This window comes from Leptonychotes weddellii, chromosome 7 (assembly GCF_054177405.1).
Source record: "Leptonychotes weddellii isolate Sample4059 chromosome 7, ASM5417740v2, whole genome shotgun sequence".
Lineage (NCBI taxonomy): Eukaryota > Metazoa > Chordata > Mammalia > Carnivora > Phocidae > Leptonychotes > Leptonychotes weddellii.
This window is the reverse complement of record NC_138375.1, coordinates 102,993,077-103,009,119: the sequence shown is the minus strand read 5'-3', so window position 1 is coordinate 103,009,119 and position 16,043 is coordinate 102,993,077. Positions and strand designations below refer to the sequence as shown.

Below are 16,043 nucleotides of genomic sequence, written 5' to 3'. Positions count from 1 at the left end.
TCTCGTGCTCTGTCTCTCATTCTCTCTCAAATAAATAAATAAAATCTTTTTAAAAAAATGATATATCACTATTATTTTAACTGACTACTCCCTTATTCTTATTCTATATGCACATATGGGACACAATTCTGAAAATACTTCTTTTAACCCATTTAAATCTTTATCTTCCCATTTTATTTATTTATCTCCACCTCAAATAGCTCACAGAGGCATAAGTCAATGTAAAACTTTCACTACTTTTCACTGACAAATCCACAAAAAAAGGACTTTTGAGATGAAGTGACTGTTCTCTCTCCCCATCTTTGACAGTTTAACATCTATGGGGCCACAAGAAAAAGCTTTAAGTAGCTCAACCTTCACCTCTGCTTCTAGTGAGAATCAGGAATGAGAATGATGACCTTATCTGAACAACCTGAAACTGATTCCAACCTCTACAGAAAGCTTTTGCAGTTCTGCATCCCAGAAGAATCTGAAACTTTGAAGAAGAATGTAAGAACTGAAACCATGATATTGCTGTACAGTCTCCTCTTGAAAGGACTTTGGCTTCACTCATGTGCACCTCATTATTAATTTACCTTTTGCTGCAGAGATGGAAAGAAAAATGCACAAGGACCAAATCTCAAAGAGGCCATACGGAAAAAAAAAGGATAGGGTTTACCATGGTGTTTCTGGAAAGAAGTTCCAAAATACACAGAATTAAGAACAAATTGTTTCAGCAACACAAGGCTGCTTCTTGTCCAAACTGGTCTTCAAACACACACACACACACACATACACGAAAGCAAGAGTTTAACAATGGTTCAAAAAGTTACTAAATTGGGTGTCTGGGTGGCTCAGTCAGTTAAGCGTCTGCCTTCAGCTCAGGTCATGATCCCAGGATCCTGGGATCGAGTCCCACATCGGGCTCCTTGCTCAGCAGGGAGCCTGCTTCTCCCTCTGCCTGCCGCTCCCCCTGCTTGTGCTCTTTCTCTGACAATTAAATAAATAAAATTAAAAAAAATGTATTAAATTAAGCAAAAGCATCTAAACTGGGATAAGTAGTTACTTAGGAATAACTTACTGCTTTGAAAAACAAAGTGACTAAGAATTTTAAAAACCTAATTTATAAATTATATAACTTCTTAACTATAAAAAGTCACTCAAAATCATGTTCACTGTAATTATTATAACTTTTTAGAAAAGACACAATAAAATGAATAAGATATACTCAGTTTTGTTTTTTTTTTAAAGATTTTATTTATTTATTTGATAGAGCGAGAGAGCACAAGCAGGGGCAACAGTAGAGGGAGAGGGAGAAGCAGGCTCCCCACCAAGCAGGGAGCCCGATGCGGGGCTCGATCCCAGGACCCCGGGATCATGACCCGAGCCGAAGGCAGACGCCTAACCATCTGAGCCACCCAGGCGCCCCAAAATATACTCAGTTTTATAATGAGGTGGAATAAATTGAAATCAGAATTAGTTAACAAGGAGGTGGACAAGGTCCATTTCAGTATTTAAATAGACTTGTTTAAAACTTCTCCATGGAGGGGCTCCTAGGTGGTTCCATCAGTTAAGCATCTGCCTTCGCCTAAGGTCATGATCTCAGGGTCCTGTAATGGAGGGCTCCCTGCTCAGCAGGGAGTCTGCTTCTCCCTCTCCCTCTGCCCCTCCCCCCCGTTCCCACTCTCTCTCTCAAAGAAATAAACTCTTAAAACGAAACAAAAAATTTCTCCATGGATACAGATATATCTATATGTGTGTAAGATACACATACACAATTTTTTTCTGGTAATTTTTTTTCTGGTGATAATCATGAACAGTTATGTTTAGTTTTCAAGTTTAGTTTAAAGCTATCCAACTGAACTTTCTAACTATATACTAGTGACAGTATCTTTTTAATAGAACAACTGTTACCTGGGCAGTGAGAATATAGCCCATTTTAATTTTTTTCTGTCTTCTTATGTTAAAAACTGAATACATGCTATTTTAAAATTAAATCTCATTACCCATTCTATTATCAAAAAAATTGGGGAAGGGGGCAAAGTCATCACATTAAAGTTAGAGCTGGTTTACAAAAACATGATTTAAGACATCCTCTAGGAATCCAGATTTTTTTCCCGTTTACATATTTATTTCACTGCCCATTCACATCCAGATTTTAGTTTTGTATTATATTCTAGTAAAAAAAAAAAATTCTGAAAAAAAACCACCTCAAGACCTACCAAAATAGACAGTTTTTATTTTATTTTGTTTTGTTTCCAATGCTAACAAGTTATTATATGGTCTTATTTTAAATAGAGCCATGGAAGTGTCAGCGGGGGGATATGGGTTGGGGAAGGATCTACATTTTCGTGAACTGTACTCAGATTTTGAGTATAGTATGCTGTTCCTCACAACTATGGGTACTTTTATACTTCCTTGTTCCACACAAAGTATAATTGTTTCATGTTTTCCATTGTCCAGCCCCCAAAAACCTTGACTGAAGAACCAGCAGTCTGTGCCGGGTCTGAATTCATCATTAGCACCCAGGGTAACCTCAGTCCACAGAATGTAAGAAGACAAGTGAGGCAATGTTTGTGGAGTCCAGCAGCTGAACCCGCTCCACAACAGAAGAAATGCCCCAATTGTCCTTCCTAAGCAAAAATTGCCATGATTCCCCATAAACAAGCAGTTGTCCGTTGACTGTTATAAATAGATTTTAATATACAACCAGCTGTCTGAGAAAGAGTTTATAACTGTTGACCAAAGACACAGTAGGGAAGAGAAATGGGAGGTTTCCACATAGCAGGAGAATGGCTTGTATGCAATGAGTGAGGGTGCACACAGATCCCCCATTTAAAATATGTTAGCATGCCTGAATTCAAGCTAAAATTAGGGGATAGCACAATGGGCTTCATGTGGGAGTCTTTTCAATAGAGACTGTATTCTTCTCTGATGGGCACCCTTGAATTCGGGATTGTGAAATAAGTAGGAGTTACCATCAGACATCCTATAAAGTGCTGGTCAAAGGAGATATTTCAGAAGATATATAGCAAGATGCACCAGTTTGGCTGTGATAAGAACTAACTTCTGCCCCTATCTCTTCCCCATTTCCTGTACTGCTTTTCTTTATCTTTGCCAAAATGACTGTCCTTCTTTGCCTTCTTTCCCAATCTCCCCAGATAACAACTGTGAAAATGTTCTGAACAGTTTATTTTAACCAGGCCCAATCCCTGGGGCAAGATGCAGTCTCAAAAATCTGATGGGCTATGAGAGAGAACAAGGCCCAGAGCAGCCAGCCAGGGCACATGCCTCCGTACTGCAGCAGGATCCCACCCACGGCTGCTCTGAGTTCTGATCAGCCAGCCGGAGATAAGTGGATGTGGCTGAGGCTGAAGGTAGATGTGGTACTGTTGCAAAGCTCAGTAAAACTAAGCAAGGAAGGACAAACGTGCCTCAGAGAAATATGGAAATAGAAGGGTGGGGACAGCAGACAGACACAGGAAAGCAGAATCTAGAAGGAAAGACTTAACAGAATGTTTCTCCCTCCTGTAAAATAAGTAGGAATGAAGAAAAGGACATCTTAATAGAAAATAGTACACTGTGTACATTTTTAAATGTACATTTTTCCAAATGAATTCCTAGTTTGATCTCCACCCTCTAAAAAATTCTAAAGGGATCATAAATTTTTAAAAATCACTTAGATAAAAAAATAAGACTACCATGATTGCTTTTGAACTATCACCCATCCTATGATCCCAGCTTACCCTGAAAGTGACATGGGTGAGAAAGTTTATGTGTAGTTTAAACTGGATATATTTTTTCCTTCTGGTTGAGACACATGTAATTTAACACCAGGTCTTATTTAAGAATTACAAGTTCTATTTTAAAGATTGAAAAACTTTAAACTGAGTAGGCAAGAGAATGAACCCTTAGAGATGTATACCCGGAAGATTTGAAATATTTGATATCTCATACTACAAACTTGTAAATGATTACCCTTTCCTTGGAAACTGCCATTCCTCAGTTTCCTTTCATAAAACAGCACCTCCCTCAGAGTGTTGTAATAGAGCTAAGTGAGTGGGAGAGTGCCTTGCCCATGGCACCCAGTAGTGTAATATAGAACAAATTAATGTGCTTTAAAACTTGCCACTGCTTTTTTTTCCACGGGAACTTAGAGCTTTAGTATTCAGACACAAGTGCATGTCAGCTTACAGCTTGATGAATTTTCACGAACTGTACATACCCATGGGACCACCACCCAGATTAAGAACATTCCCAAAACCTAGAGAGCTCCCTTCATACTCCTCTATGGCCAGTATTGCCCCACCTGTCAACTAACAGTAACCATTATCGTAACAATATCAGTTTTGCTTTTTTTAAGATATATATTTTTAATTGTGGTAAACAGACAAAATAAAATTTACCATCCTAACCATTTTTAAGTGTACAGCTCTATGGCATTACATATGTTCACATTGATGTGTACCATTATCAGCTTCCACCTGCAGAACTCTTCATCATCCTAAGCTGAAACTCTATACCAATTAACAGTCTCTACCGACTCTGCCCAGGCCTTGTCAACCACCATTATATTTTCTATGTCTATGAATTTGACTATTCTAGGTACCTCATATAAGTGGAATAATATATTATTTATGTTAGTGTTGCCTAAGAGATACATATATCTAACATAAGAGACCACAACTCTGGCACTATGGTTAAAGAACTTATTAATGATAATTAAAAAGCTGCTATAGGGGCGCCTGGGTGGCTCAGATGGTTAAGTGTCTGCCTTCGGCTCAGGTCATGATCCCAGGGTCCTGGGATCGAGCCCCGCATCGGGCTCCCTGCTTGGTGGGGAGCCTGCTTCTCCCTCTCCCTCTACTGTTGCCCCTGCTTGTGCTCTCTCGCTCTATCAAATAAATAAATAAAATCTTTAAAAAAAAAAGCTGCTATAATTAAGCTAAGCAGTCATTAGTCAGAAAGCTCCTTAAATGACAAGGAGAAACTTAACCTTTCTATGAGACCAAAGGCCCAACCCTCAACCATGGGTCAGTGTCCAGCAACATCCACCACACCCAGAGATTCCTAGGCTCTCAACTGACACTGACTAGTAGCTAACGCCTTAGTGTCCCGCATCCAAGCTAGCCCATGACAGAGTACTCCAAAGAGGCTGGAAATGCTAGACGGTGAGGAACTGATGTTCCAAGGCCCAGGTCAGCTTTGGGCCAGCCCCAGGCCTATGATACAAAGAAGGACAAGAACAGGGGGAATAGGTTGTATCCCAATCAGAGACCTAGTCAACAACAATACAAGTTTTACCCTCACCCCAAGGGCAAACACACACCCATTCCAGCTCCTCTTTTCCCCACCTAAGTGACCTTGAAGGTGTCACTAAGCCTGGCCAATACACAGTCTAGAGCAGAGCAATATTCAGACATTCAGACAGGACAGGTCCGGCTCCCCCAGTGAGGGGGATGACGGGATCAGAGCTAGAGGGGCCTCCACCATACCAAAGACAAGTGTCCAAGGAGACGTTACTCCCATAAATCCATCCATCTTTGAGAAACAGAAACCAAATTTCACCCTCCCTCCCAAGAGCTCTCACCACTATGAGGACTAATCCCAGTCCCTCGCTGGAGTCCTGAGACTTGAGCGGCTGCGGCGCCAGTGGGAGCTTCCCTTGTATCTCCAAAGCAGGCACACTTTTCTATCAGGGATGTGTTCAGGTGGTACACACAACTTGTGTTTGTCATCCTAGACCATCAAGAAGAAAAGTCCGACTTCAGGGACGACAGACCGACCCGGAGGAGCCAGGAGCACACAGGAGTGGCCCTTGAAGGAACAAAGGACAGGAGGGTGGACACTGTCATAGCCACAGCCCACACTTAAGGGCATCAGTAGACGAGGTGGTCATTTACATCTCACACCCCCACCAGTCCCATGAAATGCTACCAGGAAGCTTCTGGACCATTCCTTCCCTGACAGGGACCGGAGCAGCAGCTACATACTAGCGGACCAGAGGGTAAAGCCACGTCATCTGGCAAAAAAAATCTCAGTCACATGGGACAGCAGAATCCAGCTGAGAGAATCCAACGGCTCTACCCAGCAAAAACGCACGACCAAAAACCCAGAGCCCACTGCTCAACGCCAACCTCAATTGGGTTGCGCTGCGTCAGGCACGGCTGCGCGGTGGCCACGCTGCGTGCGGCCCGAGGAGGCGGCGTGCGCATGCGCAGCTGCTGTGGTCGAAAGCCGTGTGTGGGACCTGGGGCTGCGCGAAGAGAACGACGTGGGCGTTCGGCGGCTCCTCGCTTCTCGTCTGCCTTCCTGCGGGCCACGGGTCTACTTCCTCAAAGGGAGGTAGGAGGCTTTCTATTCAGAATATCCTGAGTGTTGCATGGATGGAAAACCTATTTCACAAGAGAAGGTTGAAACCAAGAAAGCCCTCATGAGCCAGTGTGCGAAACCAGTGCTCAACATCAGCTACAGGCCAGCTTGTGACCAGAGCGGCCCAATTGAAGTCCTTCCGTTGCTCCACCTTGGAAGAGCCTGCCATGCATCCAAGTGCGAGTTCTTGGCCAACCGACACATTACAGTCCAGCTGAATGTCTCACAGCGGACCTTGGAATCCTGCATGACTCACCTGCAGTACAAATGGAACCCGTGTAAGACAGTCACATGGCTGACGTTAGCTCCCACTTTCAAGAAGCAATAGGCTTCACTGACTATGTCAGGGTAAGGCGAAGCAAGGTCCTGGTCCACTGTGAGGCTGGGCTGTCCCATTCACACACCACCTGCATGGCTTACCTAATGAAGACCAAGCAGTTCTGCCTGAAGGATGCCTTCGATTACATCAAGCAGAGGAGGAGCGTGGTCTTGCCCAACTTCGGCTTCGTAGACCAGCAGCTCCTGCGATATGAGTCTGAGATCCTGCCTTCCACACCCACCTCGCAGGCTCCCTCCTGCCAAGGAGAGGCAGCCAGCTCTTCATTTATGGCCCATTTGCAGACAGTGAGCCCTAATATGCAGGGTTCCTACCGCACATTCCCTACCTCAGTGCTGGTTCCAGTGCCTCCGCATTCAGCAGTCTCAGAGCTCAGCAGGAACCCCACAGCCACAGCCACATCTGCAAAAACTGGGCTAGGGGATTAGCCCAACCCCAACAACTGTGATTTTATTTTTTAGACTCAGACATTTCATACAATACTGAAAACCTCACTATTTCCCACTATGAGTGATAGTAGTCACCAGGCCTGCAAACGAACTTCAGACCAACCTTAGGAATGGGTTTTTGGGACTGAAGGAAGGTCAAGGTATTACGAGAGCACAGCATGTGCTGACTACTGTCCAGACCCAGTGCCTTCTCAGAACTGCACTTCTCTGTACACTGATTAGTTCACCTTTTCATTTCAAGCTTAAGGCAATAGATAACCTGTAGCAAAATGGAAAAAAGCAGTTGCTAGATCAAGAGAAAAATCAGTTATGAAGCCAATTCATTTCAAAGGAAACACAATTTCACCTTACTTTAACTTTGGCAATCTCAGAATCTGTCTCCATTGCTTCAGGGCATAAGCTTTTCATCATCCAGTCAGGAAAATAACCCCACAGGGTTTGTAGGGACGCAGTCTGTGTGCTGATTTGAAACCTCAGATGTTTTTGAGACTCCTTCATGAGTCCAATGGAGGCAATTGGTTGAAGTAGTGAGATGTTGACCTTTCTGGGTGTCCTGTCCCCTGTGGGTTCTTCCCTGACTTTGGACTTTGCACTATTATTCATACTTGAGCCTTTCTTATTGTACCTCTCCTCAAACCATCTCTTCTGTCATTTGAAAAACGTTCTTCAGACCTTATACCAAATCAGGCCTTTGAGGTGGTGGCAGCGGGTGGAAGAAGAACAAAAATACCTACTGTCTAAGTCAGGTGGCACTGAAACAGTCGTCTTCCCCAGCTAGTTGTCCTTGTATGTGCTTGTCTCATTTCTTACAAGTGTTTTCTTCCCTGCCCCTAGGGGTTGTCTTCAAGCTGTTGACTTCGGGGATTTACAGATTTTGCAATGTGGTACTACTACCACATTTTTTGTCTGCAGGTTATTTCTTCAAGGATAAAAGCAGTTATTCCCTAAAACCCATACAAATGTGAAGAAAAGCAGTATGTTACTGATTTTTGTTGTTGTTGTTGTTGTTTATAGTACAAAATAAAAATAATAAAAAGAAAAAAACAGAGCCAGAAGCACAAAAACAAGCAAGGGCTACCCCCTTCTACTGCCACCACTCCAATCAGTCTTACTCTCCAACGCAGCGCTGCCTTTATCACAGCCTTTAAATATCCTTCTGCACAGATGTGGGCCCTTGTCTAAACCCTACAGTGTAGGACTGATCATGAATCCTAGAAGGATTGAATTCAGGTAAGAGAATCTTATATTCCCAGGGCGACAGCAACACCTACTCCTGCTTATAGAGTAGAGGTGCAAGAAGTAATAATACAGAGTGTTTCTTAAACTAAACCCAAAAGTGCAAGTATATAATAGTAAATAGATGCACGTATTTGGAAGGTGTGCACTGACAGACTGTATCAGTCCAAATGCTGGCAACAAACACAGATGTGGACAGTTTATAAGTTATAAACAATCTAACCAACTTTGTATCCTCCAAAGCAATGCTTCTTGGACTTCAGCAAACATCAGAATCACCAAGAAGACTTGTTAAAACATAGATTGTTGGGATGCCTGGGTGGCTCAGTCAGTTAAGTGCCTGCCTTCAGCTCAGGTCATGATCCCAGGGTCCTGTGGGTTCAAGTCCTGCCTAGGGCTCCTTGCTGAGCAGGAGCCTGCTTCTTCCTCTGCCTGCTGCTCTCCCTGCTTGTGTGTGTGTGCTTTCTCTCTCTGACAAATAAAATCTTTAAAAAAATTTTTTTTCTTAAAAAACACAGATTGCTAAACTCCCTCCCCAGAGTTCCTGATTCAGAGGTCTTTGGTGAGGTCCAAAATTTACCTATCTAACATGTTTCTAGGTGATGTTGGTCTTGAGACTACACTTAGAGATCAACTAATCCACATTACCTATACCAGGACTAGTAGAAATAAGATGTTCACTAAGCGTATATCAATTCATTGATAATAGGCTATGCCTAGCGTGTTTTGCAGCTCTCGGATTCTTAAAAAAGAAACCCATTAGGTAGGGGCACCTGGGTGACTCAGTCGGTTAAGCCGCTGCCTTCGGCTCAGGTCATGATCCCAGGGTCCTGGGATCGAGCCCCACATCGGGCTCCCTGCTCAGCGGGGAGCCTGCTTCTCCCTCTGCCTCTGCCTGCCTCTCTGCCTACTTGTTCTCTCTCTCTCTCTGTCAAATAAATAAATAAAATCTTTAAAAAAAAAAAAAAAAGAAACCCATTAGGTAAAAAGGATGAAATTTACTAAGTCTGGAAATTATCCAAGGAAGTACCCACATAAAGAAAATAGTATTTGAAATTCATACTCCCAACCTTCTTTTGTTTTGTTCAAGAAGAGGAAACATTTGGATCTTCAAAAATTAAAAAACAGCAGACATAAGAAGACAGTACTGTCCTCTTTGTGCTTCCCAACACTTATAGATTATTATGAATATCATAGGAATAGTCTGTCAATTAAACATTCAAGGTAAGTCATACTTCATTAACAAATTAACCAGAAGGTCACAATATTTGTCTTTCTTAAAAGACCAAATCACATTGACACACATATACGATCAAAAGAAGAGAAACTGAGGCTTATTTACTCTCATTAAAAAATTCAGACTGTATATCCCAAATTATACAAATAAGTATATCAAAAGTAATGATAATCAGTACATTCCATCTTTAGAAATGCTTCACCAACATTAGCTAATGAACTCATGCAGCAAGCTTGTGAGGTAGGAGTTATTATCCTTGTTTTGCAGATGGAGAAACTGAGGAAGGAGGAGGTAATGACTTGCCCAAGGCAGGCATGAGTCAGAATAAAATGTAAGTAGACTCTAGGTTAAGACAAATGCTTTGGATTTTTTCTTAAAAATCAAGAAATACAGGGCGCCTGGGTGGCTCAGTTGGTTAAGCGACTGCCTTCAGCTCAGGTCATGATCCTGGAGTCCCAGGATCGAGTCCCGCATCGGGCTCCCTGCTCAGCAGGGAGTCTGCTTCTCCCTCTGACCCTCCTCCCTCTCATGCTCTCTGTCTCTCATTCTCTCTCTCGCAAATAAATAAAATCTTAAAAAAAAAAAAAAATCAAGAAATACAAAACAAAACCGAAGGAAAAAAATAACTCAATTTAGGAAAATGAGCTTTGGTAAAGGGAACAAGTTTTTGTTTTGTTTTGTTTTAACTGAGAACAGAATTTCCATAGCTAGTAATTTATATGCCCCAAAGTTTCCCACTAATTACCACCATCTCCTCTGTATTATCTTTCTAGTAAGTGAGAAGTTGATGATAACTCTCTCTTTTGACTCAAGAAGCTTTCCTTTTTAATGAACAGGGTCTTATGGAACCCCAATTATATAAGTAGTGAGCTTATGGAATTTCTAGTAAACATGGCTTTCCTTTTGGCTTACATAAATTAATCTTCAAATTATCAGTGAATTTCGGAAAAGGGGGGTGCTCCTGTGTAATCCCCACACCTTCCCTAAATGCCTTCAAAAGCTATATCAAGTGTGAATGTATCAAGTGAAATCCTTCATGAATTTGTAAATTGCTTTAAATAAAGACTTCCAAAATAATTTTGCAAGAGTGGCTTGTTTTTGTAATTTATAGCTAAGCAGCTGTTGTTTTGGTGGTGTCTTCAGTTTCTTTTACACAAAAAAATCTGAAAATGAGTCATGTAGACAGGAAGACCAGATTGCTTTACATAGTAAATGTTTTTGTATACTTACCTCATAGAACTTTTAAAGTCTTAAGAAAGTAAACACCAAAAAAAAGATCATTCATTAACCCTCACACTGGATAAAATGTTAACCAATGATATGTGCAACTTATACTCCAATGGATTTTTTTATTTCTTGTGTATTTCCATGCAATAGCTGAGTGTGCATGATGAGCACACAGGCTAGCAAAATATGAGACAACTACTCTGAGGCCCTGTAAAGCCTAGCAATTGGCTCATCAAGGGTATAAGGACTGGGCGCCTGGGTGGCTCAGTTGGTTAAGCAACTGCCTTCGGCTCAGGTCATGATCCTGGAGTCCCGGGATCAAGTCCCACATCGGGCTCCCTGCTGAGCAGGGAGTCTGCTTCTCCCTCTGACCCTCTTCCCTCTCGTGCTCTCTATCTCTCATTCTCTCTCTCTCAAATAAATAAATAAAATCTTTAAAAAAAAAAAGGGTCTAAGGACTGACCTGAAGTCATTTACTCTGGTATGCTTGTATCTGCACCATTCACTTTTGTCCACTTGGATGTGGCAAGAATCAGAAGCTGATGAAAAGCACATAGTTACTAATATGCTCAGTATATTCTTGGCACTTGAGGTGATACATGTAAAGTTGCTTTGTGAATTATAAATTCCAAGTCCCTTCTGTGGACAGAAGTGTCATATGCTTCAGTAATGTGATCATCTCTAAGTTTCTGAGTGAGTACCAGTTAAAAGAAATTAACATTTACTATAATAGCTATATACATATTTATTCATGGATTAATAAACTATATATATGTATACTTCTCTACTAATATACATATTATAAGACACAGAAAAATAGAAATTGAAAAAGAATAATAAAAATAAATAGGAAAGATGGGGCACCGGGGTGGCTCAGATGGTTGAGTGTCTGCCTTCAACTCGGGTCATGATCCCACGGTCCTGGGATCGAGCCGCACATCGGGCTCCCTGCTCGGTGGGGAGCCTGCTTCTCCCTCTCCCTCTGCCATGCACTCTGCTTCCGCTCTCTGGCTCTCTCCCTCTCTCTCTGTCAAATAAATAAATAAATAAATAATCTATAAATAAATAAATAGGAAAGAATTTCTAGTATTTTCTTCCTGCTCCCAATGGATTATCTTTGGAGACTACTGCTATAATGGAATGTTAAGTCTATTTTGAAAATAAGGGGTGATAATTATAATTAACATTTATATAGTATATGTAAATACTGCTAAATATTACTAATTCTAGTGCTTTACATATATTAATTTGTTTTACCTTGGTATCAGCCTTATGCAAGAAGTATAATTATTATCTCCATAAATGATGAAATCAAGGCACACACTAGTCACCTAACTTGTCTGTGGCCACCCAATTACAAAGGAGAAGGGACAGGACTTAAATCGAGGCAATCTAGAGCTAGACATTAGCTAATCTGAAACTCTGAATGCCTGCCACATTATTATCATACTAACCTGTAAGTGAAGGGGCTCCTATGCATTAGTTTCCATAATACCTTCATAATGGCATGTATCTTACCATATTATAACTGTTGCTTTGAATGTTTGTCTCTCCCACTAGAATGAAAACTCCTTGAGCTCAAGGACTAAAGTACTTTTATATTTGAATCACAGCTTTGAACACAGTGCCGGGTATCTGGAAAGTGTCTGTTGAATAAATGGCTAGATGAAAGAAAAAAAGATTTTGAAAATGGGCAGATCAATGAATTTACCCAAAATTACTCTATATCCCCTGAAATGTGTATGTCCTTAAGATAGGGATAGGAGGGTATCCTGTCAACAAAGATATTCTCAGATTTTCTTCTTAATGGCATATTGTTCCACTGTCAAACCAAGACATAGAAAAAAATAACTTGATGTTATCCAAGCCCTTTCAGGTAGGAATACTGGGCCTACCCGTGGGCCTTCCAATCCTTTGCTGTTAAAGAAACCAAAAAGGTGGGGTGCCTGGGTGGCTCAGTTGGTTAAGCGGCTGCCTTCGGCTCAGGTCATGGTCCTGGAGTCCTGGGATCGAGTCCCGTATCGGGCTCCCTGCTCAGCGGGGAGTCTGCTTCTCTCTCTGACCCTCCCCCTTCTCATGTGCTCTCTCTCTCTCTCAAATAAATAAATAAAATCTTTAATAAAAAAAAAAAAAGAAACCAAAAAGGTGAAAATAGAAAGATAGGAATGTTGTTTATAGAAATAACATCTCTTGGGAGCCTTACTCATATTTTCCCAAAACAAAACAGAAAATATCTGCCCTCGTGCTCTAGAGTCAACAGGAAACCTGTACCGTTACGACCTCCGCCTGGATACCTGCAGGGAAAAAAAAAAAAAAAGGGTGAATAAATGATGATGGACTTGCCTTCTATGATGTGGAATCCAGTTATCCAGGTCTCAATCCAGTCTTAATCAAACATATGTGGTTACACTTCCATTGGCAATATGATTCATTACAACACAAGTTACCCAGACTGCAAGACTGACATTCCCAAACCATGATATTTCATATACTTCTTTTTCATTTTGAGTGACACAGACCAGCATCAGGATATTAGCCAAATTTTGAAATTTTCCTTCCTATATTAGAAGCTGGAAAAAGTTAAAGGCACTCGGACCCAAACACACACTCTAATAAATGTGTGGTTTTTTTCCCACCCCAGTCACTTCCGTGTATAGCTTAAGGTACAAAAACCTCTGACGAAACAATGACTGTGGAATTGCTTTAACAAATCTAATGATATACGTAATGTAATGTAATGGGTTCCATCTACATCCTATACAATTTTGTCTTTTTTTCATTGCTTTGTATTCTTTATATGTTATACATTCTTGCTATATATTGCTTTATATGCTTTCAAATACAAGATGATTTTATAGAAGTTGAATTCTGGACTTTCTTTGTTATAATTACATATGTAATATAATTATACATATTAATACTAACTATATATACATTTTATATATAATTATATTATATATATATATTTTTATTTAGGCTGATTAGTGTTGTTCTTTGGTGCTTCTTACAGCAATCAGATACAATTACCACTGTTCTGTAACACCACCTATCAAACTTGTTATTTCACTCTGAGAGCTGTGCCTATCTTGTCTTTATTTTTCCCTCTTCAGGACAATGTCCACAATAGTGTTACTAAATCTTTGCTGAATTGGATCACTATTAAACTACTTAGCAAAGATAGTGTCTGTCAAAGATATTATTCGTTTTAATGAGCAGAGAGTGAGTAGAGTCCTACTTAAGTGTGGCTTAGGGGACCAGCAGAGAAGCCCCAACACCACCTAATACCATTTTTAAAACATCTTCACCAGTCTAAAGCAACATTCCCTAACCACTTTCACCAATAATAAAGGTGATATTTTAATCACCATTTATGTATCTCCAATAGATCAATTTGGGAGAGAAAAAGAATTAATGATCTCCTAAAATCCCAGCACCACATAATAATATTGAATACTTACCATGTGCTGCACACTATTCTAAGTTACACTTTGTGAATTAACACTCTCAATCCCCCTCCAAAACTCTAAGTACTGTTATTAGTCTTCCTTTTGAATATGAGGGGAGCGAGGAACACTAAGTAAATAAAAGGATACATCATCTCATGGATATAAAGTCCCCAAAAAATAAAGAGGTCAATTCTCCCCCAAACTAACCTATAAATTCAATGCAAACTCCAGTCGAAATCCCCATACGTATTTTCATTGAACTCACAATGGATCCTAAAATACATATAGAAGAGGAGAAACAAGAATAAAAAGCAAGAATATCTAAGTTTTTGAAGAAGAAGAAGAAGAAAAGAGAGAGAAATATGATCCTCTCAGACATTAAACTTGAGATAAATCAGTGTGGCAGATAAATAGATTAATGGAGTAGATTAGTAAGTCCAGTGTCTATGAGAACTTTATGTATAACAGAGAAAGCTTCACAAATCTGTGGAAGAAAAGGTGTAGTATCCCAATTAGCTCTCCATATGGAACAGTAAATTAGGCCTCAATAAATGAGGAACAATAAATCAGGCCTCACCTCACAATATCACATATTTACATCAATGCTGATTAAAGATATAAGTATGAAAAATAAAACTTTTAAAACTTCAAAAAAATTTTGACCACATTAAAATTAGATGTTTATGGGGCGCCTGGGTGGCTCAATCAGTTAAACGGCTGCCTTCAGCTCGGTAATGATCCCTGGGTCCTGGAATCAAGGCCCACATCGGGCTTCCTCCTCAGTGGGGAGTCTGTTTCTCTCTTTCTCTCTCCCTCTGTCCTTCCCCACTGCTCATTCTCTCTCCCTCTCTCAAATAAATAAATAAAATCTTTTAAAAAAAATGCACAAATCCTACAAACTGGCAATTTTACTTCTAAGAATTGATCTAGAGTCCCTCATTCACATCTTCAATGGAAATCTATATGAGGATATTCTGGTTAGCATCCCTTATCTTAGGGGAAAAAATGGAAGTTATCTAAATGTTCATTGATAGGCCAATAGGTTAAAAAATTAAAGTATATTTACACAATGGAGCACAATAGAGTCTTATAACATATGAAATAGTTCCACATGCATCAACATAAGTAAATCTCAGAAAGAATTGCAAATGTCAAAATAGTTCAAGGTACATTTATGGAAATTTTTACAAACCATGAAACAATATCATCTTTTGTTTATGAATACAAACAAATACAGTAAAAGCATAAAAATATAGACCAACTTCAGGATGGTGATTTCCTTTGGGGTTCAGGGAAGGGAATGGGAAAAGCAGGCCTTTATGTTTATTTGTTATGTTTTATTACTTCAAAAAAATATGTGAAGCAAGAGCAGCAAAATATTAGCACATATTATACAGAATCTAGCTCTACCATTGCCACCAATTTTGTAATTTTATATGGCTTAACATAAAATTATAAGATATAAAATATTATAAGCTTCATTTATTTGTGTCCCTAAAACTTTGTTCCAAGGAAAGTCATCAGCTAAATTTACAAGCATATATGAGAAGAGTATTCTTTAAAAACCAATAATAATAATGTGCTATGGTGACCACTGTGAATTGTGTAAGACTGTTGAATCACAGACCTGTACCTCTGAAACAAATAATACATTATATGTGAAAAAAAAAGAAGAAGAAAAAGATAGTAGGAAGGGAAAAGTGAAGAGGGGGAATCAGAGGGGGAGACGAACCATGAGAGACTATGGACTCTGAGAAACA

The 16,043-nt window shown here is 40.1% G+C and overlaps 1 pseudogene; it reads left to right on the top strand.

Annotated features, from left to right (window-relative positions):
* Window positions 1-393: 393 nt before the first annotated feature.
* LOC102739460 (dual specificity protein phosphatase 5 pseudogene) lies at window positions 394-7,116 on the top strand (annotated as a pseudogene).
* Window positions 7,117-16,043: the final 8,927 nt, after the last annotated feature.